We start from the raw sequence: 12381 nt of genomic DNA, 5'->3' as shown, positions 1-12381 counted from the left end.
GCATTGTTCATAGTTGTTTCCTATACTGTTGTAGTGGCAGTATGGTTAAATGTGCTTTGGCATACCTCTCACAAATACAGACTTATTCAGTAAGATAAAAAAAAGAGGACAAATCTATATGGATGTATTGGATGTATGTTTGTATGTGTCTGTGTGGTCATCTTTTTTCATACAAAGGCTTACTTTCTTGTAAACACCCACAATAAATATATGTGTAATTTAAAAGGGCTATTATTATTTTTGTTATTAAAATTAAGAATATTACTTAATTTAATAATTTATTATTAAAACCAAATTTAAATAATAACAAGAGTCCTTTTAAATTACATTTATCATTTATTCAGTGATTTTCTGCAGATATCCAGAGGAGCACTAAGTTTGTATATATAGTTCCCATGTTGTAGTGGGCCTAGAGTTGACTCATTAAGCAATAAAATAGAAGTGGGTTTGTTGCTAGAAGTACCAGTTTAGTTATTAAGGGAAAAAAAAAAAAGAGGTTATGGCCTACATAGTGCACTCTTGAAAGAGTGTTCCATTTACATTTATTCTGTCAGTAGATACTGGTAACTATTTGGAGCTGATGAAATCAAAGGAGATTCTTTCCTCAATCAGACCAGTTTTGTGCCTTAGTGTTCTGGTTTAACCCCAGCTGTTAACTAAGCACCACTCACTTTCACCCAGTGGTATGAGGAAAAGAATAGGAAAGGTAAAAGTGAGGAAGAGTTTTGGGTTGAGATAAAGACAGTTTAATAGGTCAAGCAAAAGCTGTGCACACCAACATAGCAAAATAAGAAAACCATTCACTGCTTCCTGTTGGTAGGCAGGTATTCAACCATGTCCAGGAAAGCGGGGCTATGTCATGTATAACAGTGACAAATGCCATCACTTTGAATGTCCGCCTCTTCCTTCTTCTTCACCAAGCTTTATATACTGCACTTGACATCATGTGATATGGAATATCCCTTTAGTCATTCATCATCAGCTGTCCTGGCTGTGTTCCCTTCCAGTTTCTTGAGCACTTTCAGGCTAATTGTTGGCAGGGTGTTGTGAGAGGCAGAAAAGGCCTTGACGCTGTTTAAATACTGCTCAGCAGTTACTAAAACATTCCTGTATTATCACCATTGTTTTCAGCACAAAGTCAAACCACAGCTGCATACTAGCTACTATGCAAAAAAATTAACTCTATCCTAGACCAAACCAGCACAGTTAGCTACAACATTGCTTATTTTCGCTCTTGGTTTATAGTTTTTCACAACAAAAGTATTTTCCATTCACTGTAATCATGGAAAGTTTAATATACAGATCAAGTTAAGTTCCCTAACAGAGAACTTTTATACAGAAAAATCATAAAGTATTTACTGAGCATGCTTGTCTAGTGTTACAGCCTTATTGAAAATTGTAAAGGGTGGAAGATCCAAGCATTGATCTCTACTTTTATAGATTTTTAATTTTGCATATTTTTTACTAAGTCCGTTCCAGTGGTGGGACAATTTGGTCTGTAATGCTGGGCATATGTATAAACCTGCAAAAAATCAGTATTGAGTAAACTGCTGGCAACTAGGTGACAAAGGCTGTAAAAGCATCTATGACTCAATGTTCTGATTTCTTTCCTTACAATGTAGGTGACATATTTGACATGGTATGGGAAGGTTCAGTTGCAAGATTATAAAAGTATTCACAAAACATGATCAAGATTAAAGATACGTGGAGTGGAAAGTCATTATTTTATTTTCCAATGTGTTGTTCTTGGGCTGTAGGTGTTTTAGCAACTAAAACTCACAGGAAAAATATTTTTTGAAAATCTCTTTTTTTTTTTTTTTTCCCCAGGGACAGCTTTTTGTTGTTTTATCTTTAGAAAGAAGATTTTTTCCCCTTTTCTATTATCACAGACCCTGAAGTGGCTGATTACTATTGTAGGTTAACCTTGTATAACAAAATAACATCTGAAGAGGTGAAACAATGTTTAAACTAATGCCAAAGAATGTAAAATGTCAAGATGTCAAAAATAACTTCTGGATAGGTTAAAAGTTATTTTCAAGAGTGTGTAAGTGAAATGAGAAGAAATTAGGTCTGTTGAGCCTAACTCCAAAATACAGTTTGACTGTGAAAACTAGCAGTGCTCCACAGTGACAGAGCTGTGTCTGAGAAATGGGACCAATGATAGACCAAGAGTCTGAAGCAAGTCAGCTGGTTGTACTTCAGATTTAGCCTTGTTGTAAACAGGTTAAGTGTTTGTTTTCTTTCACAAGTGCATTGTAAATGATTATTTTTAATGTCACTTTTGGGGGAAGGTGTTTTTATTTAAAAAAGCAAAACACGAAAAGAAATTAGATTTGCTGAGTATGTTGCTCTGGTTTGGGAGTGGAGGTTGCCACAGACAAGGACTTCTAATATGCTCTCTAGAGTTTTCAAAGGTAAATAGCTTTATTTAGACAAGACCAGAGCTTGTATGATAATATAAACAGAGGAAAAAAGTCTTCTGGTGCAAGTTTTTGTAAGTGCAAAACACTCAACAACATGCAGGAATATTCAGGACATAGAAATAAATCTTTGCGGTGCTGTAGAAGCTTTGAGTGCTTTAACAAATGCTCAGTTCTTCAGTCATAGTTTTTGGTCAAAGTTGGCAAGTAGAAGTATTTTGACTCAATATACTAGGACTTAGGTTGTACTAGGTACTTCTCAATGTTCCTGGGATGCAGGATATTTTGAAGAAAAATAAAAGTCTTGAGTAAGGTTAGCACTGAAGGAAATTCAAACTATCCAAAATACTGAAATCTAATACTGTGTGAGGACTGAGAAAGAAAAATATTTCTAAAAGTCTGAAAGTAGCTAATAACCTAGAAAATATTTACTGTTTAGGTCATTAATCTACTATGTATTCTACTGTATCAATAAGAGCAACTAGGTTATCAGACAGAGAAAAGAAAGAAAATGAACGTCAATATGTAGTCTCACCACTGCAAAAAAAGCAATTTAATACAGTTCATCTAGTTCATCCTCCACTGCACCAGGTCATTCATAGCCTAGCCTTGAACATCTCCAGGGATGGGGCATTCATGACTTCTCTAGGCAAGGTATAGCTTATAATGATATTACAAATTATGAGTTAGCAATAAACTGTACCTTAAAGGCCAATTTTTGTAAAATCAGAGTAAATCTTAAATCCAAAAAAGTTGCTAATAGTTCTTTTTCCACCAGGACATAGGTAGACATTTTCAGATGTTGACTATTACAGAAACTCTGTGAGAAATTTTGCTTATTTAATTTTTTTACTTCCATTACTTCACAAACCAGGGGATCCTTGAAGAAACACCCGGGCAGCGGAATGTAAGCAGGAACACAGGTAGCACAGAGTTCAGTCCTTGCTAGAGAGTGTTTTCGAACCTGCTGTTTTTGCTGGAATATCAAGGATTCACAAAGGTCCGATTTTCCTCTGTGTTTGGATCTTTACCACAGCAAAGCAGGAATGTCAAGCATGCTTGCTAGCATGCTTCTGAGTCTATCACAGGCCTTTGTTATCTAAACACAGAGGTTCTACTTGTCAAGCACACAAGACTAAGTGATGATTAGTATGATATACATGGTTTTCTACACCCTGGCTGCAAGTCACTTGATCATGTTTACTATCCTCCTTGCTAATCTTCCATTATATTCCCACAATATCAAAAGACAGGAAAAGTGGTGGTGGATTATCTCTGGTTCTGCCACTTCCTCCCACTCTTATGATGGCCTTGGTTCATCCTTCAGTAGGCAAAATGCATTTTCCCTTCAGGTATTCTATCACTCTGTCAGGGTCCTGTTAAGAGTGAAGTTCCAAACCATTGGCAGTGAGAAATTCTCTTGCCCGTATTGTCCCATACTATGTCACCTATGTCACCTATGTCACCTATGTCTATCCAGCTTTGGGACAGATGTCTGAGTATTCTTAAGATTTTTTTTTCTGTAACTCTAAACCAGACCAGAGACAGTTCAGAGACATAGCAGTAAGAGCATGCTGGCTTGAATATCCTAAGGATATTAAGAATTTTCAAAAGCTATTGTAGCTAGCCTCAAGAAGAAAGGGGAGGTGAAAGATCAGAGGAAGGTATCCCTCCATTTTGCCCACAAATTAAGTGTGATTATTAACAGATTAATAGAGATGATGCCTGACGTATGAAAATGACAACGATGCTGCATGCAAATACCAGCCAAACTTCATTGCGAGTGACAGTGTCATATCGTAAGCTGATATTACACAGTACAGCAAAATGATAGATCTTTCTCCTGTATGTGACAAACGACACCACAGGGAATATATAAAGCATGTGAGGACTTAGATAACACAACCGTGTGAGCAAGGACAACAACATTGTGACCAACAACTATTAAAATGACATAATGAATACTTATAAAAACTATGTTTTGACATGCTCTGGACAGATCTGCTGTCTATATGTTGGGAGCCAAAAAGAACTGTCATGGTTTAGCTCTCAAGCTAAACAGTGGCCACTCGCTCACTCGTGTCTCCCTCTGGTGGGATGAGGAGGGAACTGGGAAAGAAAGGGTAAAACCTGTGGATTGGGATACAAACAATTTAAAAGAGCAGCAAAGGAAAAGAAAATACAACAATAATAATGAAAAAATATAAAAACCAAGTGATACAAAATACAAATTGTTCACTACCCATAGACCAACACCCCTTGTGCTCCCCATGCAGAATCCGTAAGCCAAGCCACAAACTGTGTAGAGTGGACTGAGCCGGAAACTGCACAGTGGGGACTGAGCTGGGAACAATGCCGGCCCACTGCACTACCAGCCCCACTTGTACATACTGAGCATGGTGGTGTGATATCGAATATCCTTTGGCCACTTTGGGTCAGCTGTGTCCCTTTCCAGCTTCTTGTGAAAATTAACTTTTCCTTGCCCAAACCAGGAAATAAACTCTTTTCCAGTGAGAACCATGACAATTATAAATATGATTCTTTTGAATTACACAGTGCACAGCCAAAGAAGGACATTTCAAATTGCACTTTGCCCTCAGTTTTGAAAAGTGATAAGCATTTTGTATCACGAGATGCTTACTATTTAACATTTTTAATGGTTTTCTACTTAAACTCATTCTGTTGCCTTTTAACCATTTCTGTGGTTTGCTAGTACATTGCTACCTAGCCTGTAAAACATATACCAGCTTCGTAGCTGACTATGTCTTCTCAAAGGTGCAATGATGTGTTCACATATCTAAAAACTATGCTTTTTAAAAGCTTCAAATAATATATTTTTGGCTTGAGATTCTGTGTGCTCTTGAATTGCTAGATATTTTCATATTTTTAGTTTTTCTTACAGTAAAAATATATTAAAATTTATAAACTAAGTTTTGACTTTTGTGATTTAAGGCCAGTTTGTACAAAATGATGCAGTCATGTATCCAACATTCAGTCATCTCTATTAATCGCTATACATTTGTTTATATGTTTTGGCTTCTGAAACTGATTTTAGTATGCCTTAAATCTTTTTTTAAACACAATTTGTAGTCTTCTCATTGACTAATTATCTTACATGTTGTCAGCAAGGTCTTTTACTGATTAGGATGGCAGACCTGTAAAGTGCATAGATTTTCTCAACCTGATTGATTGTTGCTGCTGAAGAACAATCTAGTCTGAGTATATGCAATGTATTTTCTATATATATAAAGCATATCTTTTTTTGGCAAATACCATATGGAAGGGTGTTGACATTCTATGTCATCCTTTATCTGTTTTTGCCACAAAATCATGTCTGAGATATGTATTTCTGTGCACATAAAAGGACAGAAAATAAGCACATCCTAACTTGCACCGCTCCTATAATTTATTGGCAACTTGTGCAAGTATGCCTGTGAGTGGTAACTTAAGCAAGTTGTCTCTTTACTTGATTAATTTTTTTTTTCCCCAAGAGGAACAGCTGGTCATCTTTGAACTGGCTTCATAATAAACCTGCAGCAATGTGAAGCTTTTATTATAGATTCACATGCTTAAAAATATTATTCATGGTAATGGTGTGGAATTTTATTATCCCTCCTCTCTAGCAAAACTGAAAATGAGTACATTTGTGATCAAAATTTTTTGAGATGTGTGAATTTGTCCAGTTCAACAGTATAAAGTTTTCATGGCATCTTAAATCAAGGTCTGAACATCTTGGCTGTTTTTACTTGGTACAGTAATAAGAGTGTTAGATTATGTCAACAACTGCATGGAATTTCATATGGAATTGTTGATTTACATGGACATTTTTATGCTAAAAAAAATGCTTGCTTAGTCATAAAACATTTCAGATGTATCTGGCCACAATTTTCACCAAGTTGACTGCTCACCCACTTCATTTCACATATTGGCATCTTTTCTTGCATCACCTGCACTTACTGCCCAAATTATAAATCAGACTTTATATTTACCTTATAAAAATGCAGTCTAGATCTTTCTCTAGAGAAGCAGAGGGTGAGCTGCAGATGTAAGCCTGGAATCTAGGAACTGGAATAGCATACATAGAGAGTTTGTAACTCTCAAATGTACAGGTTCCTTGAGGCTGTAGGTTTTAGTTTTCTCCAGGAATATTTTTCCTCTGAAAAGTCAAGCTGGTCAAAATGATTTTTTCCCTTTCCTGTTAGGCTGGAGTAGTATTCATTAATCTTCAAGGGCTCCATAAATTCTAAAGGGCTAATTATACCAAAGACACAATCTAATTAATTACTTAGAGCTCACTATGAGGAGCTGTTGTTCATGTTTTCTTTATCTGTGGTACAGTGAAGTATTACACAGAAGTACATTTCTAAAAACTTATCTATGAGGCTTGAAAGACTTCTTACACGTGCCAACAGAGAAATCACACCTGGATTCTGATAATGTTGAAGAAATTTTAAGATTTTATTTTCTCATTTACTGTGTTGCATATTCCTACAATTAGATCATTATTGCTTAGAGCTCTGTAGATGTGTGGTATGGAAAGAAGAAATCACAAATAAAGCATGAAATCTTGCATTCATGCACTCTTGCATCCATACTCTGAAAGGCAGATGGCAAATGGACCAAAAAATGAACATATTTTTATAGATTTTTTTCTTTATGGACATTAATATTATCTTTCAGATATTATTTGCATTATGACACCACCTACAGACCATTGTTAGGATAATGCACAGAGCTGGATATTGCCTTAATGGATTTAAAAATAAAAAGTCTGTTGGAATTGCTGTGTCTCATGGTTCTTTATAGTCCAACGTTACATAATCTGCTATTTAAATATAATAACTTGCATGGTATGGTGCGTATAGCTGCCTAGCAATGCCTTTATCTATTTTTGGTAGAAGAGCTTTTAAAAATTACAGAGCTACAGAATCACGTGTGTTGGGGAGGACCTCTTGAGATTATCTAGTCTGATCCCCCTGCTCAAACATAGCCAGCTACAGCAGGTTGACCAATTCAGTGTTGACTATTTCCACAGATGAAGGCTTTACAACCTCATTGGACAACGTGACTATCCACTATGAGGACATAGTTCCTCATGTTCATTTGGAATTTCCTGTGTTTCAGTTTGTTCCTGTTGCATCTTGTCCTGTCACTGGGCATCACTCAGAAGACTCTGAGAAGCCTCATTCTTTCCCTTCAGGTATTTGATAAGATCCTCTCTGAGCCATCTGTTCTACAGGCTGAATGCTTCCACATCTCAGCCTTTCCTTGTAGGAGAAATGTTCCAGTCCTTTAATCATTTTCCCACCCCTTTGTTGGAGTCTCTCCAATGTTTACCTCTCTCTTTTATTGGGGAGCCCAGAACTGGACCCAGCACTCCAGCTGTGGCCTCACTCGGTAGAGAGGAAGGATCAACACAGTGACATAGCACTGTCAGTATTGTGACATAATGTTGGGTTTTTTTTCAACTAGGCCTACTTTAAACATTAAAAAACTGTAAATGTCAGCACATAGATGTCATCATGTTTTCAAAGTCAACAGAAATCAGTGTTTAGAGGTTTGAAGTCACTCAATTGGTTAAGTTTTTCATTCTATGGAGACCATCACTCAGTGAATATGCTTTAATGTAGTGAAGAAAGAAGATAATTTCTTTTATAAAACTGTGAAACTTAGAATGAATTTGTATGAAATTACTAGTAGAATTTTGCAGTCTGTGTTGTTTATAGCTCATTTAATCTCATACACTCTTAGCATTGAAATTAATGAATGATTTATGGTGTCGCTATTCATAAGCAACCACATTACTACTAATAAGATCTATGAAAACTTGCAAGACATCCTTTGTAAAATGACTTATAGAAAGCCTTGGAGTGGCTTCTTGACACTTTAATTTATGTGTGCTACATTGCGTCGCTCAATAGCTTTTCTTTTGCGATGAAGATAAAATGTAATCAAAACTTAGAATTTTATAAGTTTCCTCTTGTGGATGCTTTCATTTGGTTTTGATATTATTGTCATAATTCTAGCACACAGCTCAAGAGAGTCAAAATTCTAATTCTTCTGAGTTTGAAAGACTTTACGAGTGAGGACAAATCACCAGCAAAGCTGGTATGGACAACAAATAATTGCTGATGGAATCAGGAGTAATAGAAAATAAAACATGTTTGTCAGCTAGATACATAAGGGCTCTGTTTTTACCATGGTGGTAAAGAAGAGATTTAAACTGGAGAATAAAATAAAGTTTATAGGGAAATTTTGAGTGTGAAGTATGACGTGAGAGGAAGTTCAGAAATTTATTTGATAATTCAGCAAATAGAGGATGGATGTTGCACCTAGACAGATATTAAGATGAAAGTTGAATGTAGCGCTGCTCAATGGAGGAGAAAGAGTCATCAGGAGGGATGTTTTAATTGAAAAGAAAGGAAAATTTTTCTTAATATCCAATCTAAACCTCTCCTGGCACAATTAGTGGCCGTCTCCTCCTGTCCTATCACTTCTTACTTGGGAATTGAGACTGGTGAGTTATGAAAAAATATTGAATTTGTATTGGATGATATGTGGAGGCTATATTACTGTCTAGCCCTGCACTACCACTGATAATAGAGTATATCCTAATGAAAATCTTTACACTTCTTCAAAGTTGCTTTTCTCCATTTGATCTGTCCAGTATGCTTAGGGGGAGGGTTTATGTTGTGTTTGGGGAGCCATCAGATCTAGAACAGAGGTGATTAGTAAAAGATTTTCCACATGAAATATCCTGTTGTCACGCAGACTGCAGGGTTTTATTTTTCAGTTGAAAAACTTGTGATCATGACAAATATTGTTGTATGAAAAGACATGCAGACAGGCTCTCTGGCAATGAGGTTTGCAAATGAAGTCAGTTTTCAGAGGTGAAAAATAAAAGAGTAGACTTGAAATCATTTACAGTGTGAGAAATACCCTGTTTATTAAGTGAACTCTGCAGTAACTGCTATTGCTGCAAATTTTTAGATATGACTCTGTACAGAGTTTGTTCCAAAGAACATTATTTCACTGACAGAAGACAGAAAATAGGGTTGATATGGCTTTTGAAAGGGAAAGGTTTAATCTTTCTTCCAAATACTAATTAAAACCAGTATACCTGACAAATATTGCTTCCTAAAATCTTGCAGAATCTGGGGATCCATTATTTCTTTATGCAAAGAAATTTTAAGGGGTAGAAATATCCCGACACCTTTAAAAATATTTTGATTTATAACTTTGCTTTTCTTGTTCCATAGCTTATAAAAATGTCATTAGACTAAAGCAATGTGTGAAGAGGTACTTCATGTGTACTATGGTAATGCACCCGAACTGTTCAGCGTTGACTGGTGAACAATGTAGTATTGGTTGCTCTTCTTCCTCTTTTTCTTACTCTCCAAGCTAATTTGTAGTAGGCATGCCAAGTCACTCAATTGTACATCTTTGTGTAAATTTCAGTTATGAGGAGCATCTTACAAACTTAAAATCCTGTATCCCCTCATAACTTTTAAATTATTCTAGTTTTATGCATATGTTTGGTCTCTTAGTATGCAAAGGTGCTGTCAGTAATACACTGCTATGTATGTAGAGTATGTTTCTGTATGGTACTCCCAGGAAACAAGAAAATGGTAATCCTTTTACACTGTGTTCTTACATTTATTCTGGAAATTGAAGAACAAAAGAGTTTTTCTTAGGGTATTATGGTGAATTTTTTGTGAGTCCTAACTGTGAAAGGAGACAACATTATTCAACCAATTAAATTACTTGGAATGGGTAAACTTCTAATATCTAGTGGATAATTATAACTTGAAATAGTGTGTACTGTTTGCTTACAAAGCTGTATAAAATTTGTGGGCTCTGTACAAGCAAATGAAGAAAGTGCAGCAGCTGATAATATCAGTTATCCAACTCTTTTGCAGTATTAAAATGCAATTTGAGATATTGATTCTTCTAGTGGTGGAACCTTTTTCTTGTCAAGGACTCAAATACATATTTCCTAGATTTTCTAGTTCCAAATGTCATTTATTAGAAGAAGCGTGTGCATAATAAAGATCACGATCACACTTTTTACTGCATAGGTAACAGTGTTTTAGGTACTAGTCATCCTTGGTCCTCATTGAGTATTGCTATGTTTAGTGATACTCATGTTGTTTGTAAACACATATATAAAAATATTTGCTAATACTTTTTAGAAAGTATTTAGCTGTATACTGGAGCATGTTTTATCAGTAAATGGAAGAAGATCTTATCTTAATTCTGATTAAGCAAATGTGATTATAGATATTTCATTTGCAGTAATTTCTTCTGTAAAAGTCTTGTATCAGTTTTTGGTTGATACCTGAGCTGTGATAAATTAATACAGTTAGATTCCTATTGTGGCCTTTACTTTGAGCTTCTTCTGTAAGGAAGTGACAATGCACCTTGTGTAGTAGCAGTGCTTTTATTGTTTTAAATTTTTGCATGTATGTTAAGAATTATCTCCATATGCCACTAAAAACTAATTTTAAACAGATAGTATCTCTTGCAACTTCCTAGTGTCATAATGTCTATGTTTCTAGTCTCTTTTTAGAAAAAGCTGATGCATCTTCAGATTGAATTTGAACATATTGCCATTTAGAATAAACAGATACAAAATTCTTTACATGTTCTACACAGTGGAAGCTCTGAGTATGGGCTGACTTCATATATTCATATATTTCTTCAGAAACCTGACTTTGGTTTGATGTTTGATTAGTGAAGGAACAACAACTTCTTTCAATTAAGTTCCAAAATAGAAAAAGGCATCTCATATGTAGATACTTCTTTTTGTAACAAGGAGGACACTTTAATCATGGCTTAGATTTAATTTTCTAAACTTGAATTATGTGTTCTATGTTCATACATGATGTATATTGTATTCTGAATTCCATTCCAATTAGCTAAATCTTCAATTTTAGAGTGAAAACAGTCTGGAATGTATATTTAAGCATCTTTTACATTAGTACACTGCTGCAGCATGCAAAAGAAGAGGAACTTAGTCTAATAATACATACCGTCTGTGTATGTATGTGTATCTGTTATCCTGCCCTCCTCCACTGCTAACAACTTTTTAAACCATTGGCCAGTTCTTGCCAAATTCCACAGATGGTTACGAGTCTCGAAGATGTAGTTTCCTATAAATTTTACAAAAATAAGTACTGTGTCTAGGGGGAAAGACTTCTGTGTGATAACACCTTCTACTAAATATCCCACAACCAGGAAACTACTTTAGTTATTCTGGTTTTGCTTTTATTATATAGCTAGGTATTTCTGAGCATGTAGTGTTATGAAGTATGTTTCTTTTTAGGACTGTTGCGAAAGAAGGTGCTAATTGTATCATAAAGGGACAGCCTTCAAAGTTAAAATGAGATTTTTTTTTCAATTTCCTTTATGGACTTACTTCAAACTTCTGGGGAATTAATTTAACTATTTGCTTGTTCTCTTACAGTATGCTTATATTTCAAAAATAGCTGATACTGCTATTTGTTGCTATATAGCAACTTTTAAAAGTGCAATTTGCAAAGCAGAATTAAATAACATCATCAAGAAGCCTAGGCAAAATCTTATTCTGAATGAAATGCTGATAAGTAAAGAATAATTCTAGGTATCTGAAGTACCTAGAACCTCCCAATGTAAGAGTATAGTAAGAAAATACGCTTTAACTGATAGAAAAAAAATCTCAAAATTAAGCAAGGGTAGAATTGCTGTAAACTTTGACTATCAGATGAAGGGACTGATACTAAGGAATATGAGTATAGAAGAAAGAAACTGTCAGAAGAAAGATAATTTATGGATGGTAAAACAGAAATTTTAGAAGCTTGTAGAAAATAATGTCAGGAAAACAACATTTTCATCATGTAGTGCACCAGTTTACTGTCAAATATGTGTTTATAATACAGTCCTTTCTGAGGTATTACTTAAACAATTTTAATATTTTTTTTTT

General features: G+C 35.1%; 1 protein-coding gene across 13 annotated transcripts in view; it reads left to right on the top strand.

The window, feature by feature from the left end:
* The window catches only part of CDH18 (cadherin 18), a 557226-nt gene that overhangs the window by 302840 nt on the left and 242005 nt on the right, over window positions 1-12381 (top strand). Inside the window, exon 1 of one of the 13 annotated variants that reach the window (XM_054059859.1) lies at window positions 7600-7620. The exons of the other annotated variants lie outside the window; for them this stretch is intronic. The gene's annotated coding sequence lies outside the window, so the exon portion shown is untranslated. Of the gene's footprint in view, window positions 1-7599; window positions 7621-12381 lie in introns of those variants that run through there. 13 annotated transcript variants of the gene reach the window in all.

This window comes from Cuculus canorus, chromosome 2 (genome assembly GCF_017976375.1).
Source record: "Cuculus canorus isolate bCucCan1 chromosome 2, bCucCan1.pri, whole genome shotgun sequence".
Classification (NCBI taxonomy): domain Eukaryota; kingdom Metazoa; phylum Chordata; class Aves; order Cuculiformes; family Cuculidae; genus Cuculus; species Cuculus canorus.
The sequence above is the reverse complement of the archived record's forward strand: the minus strand, read 5'-3'. Positions and strand labels throughout refer to the sequence as shown.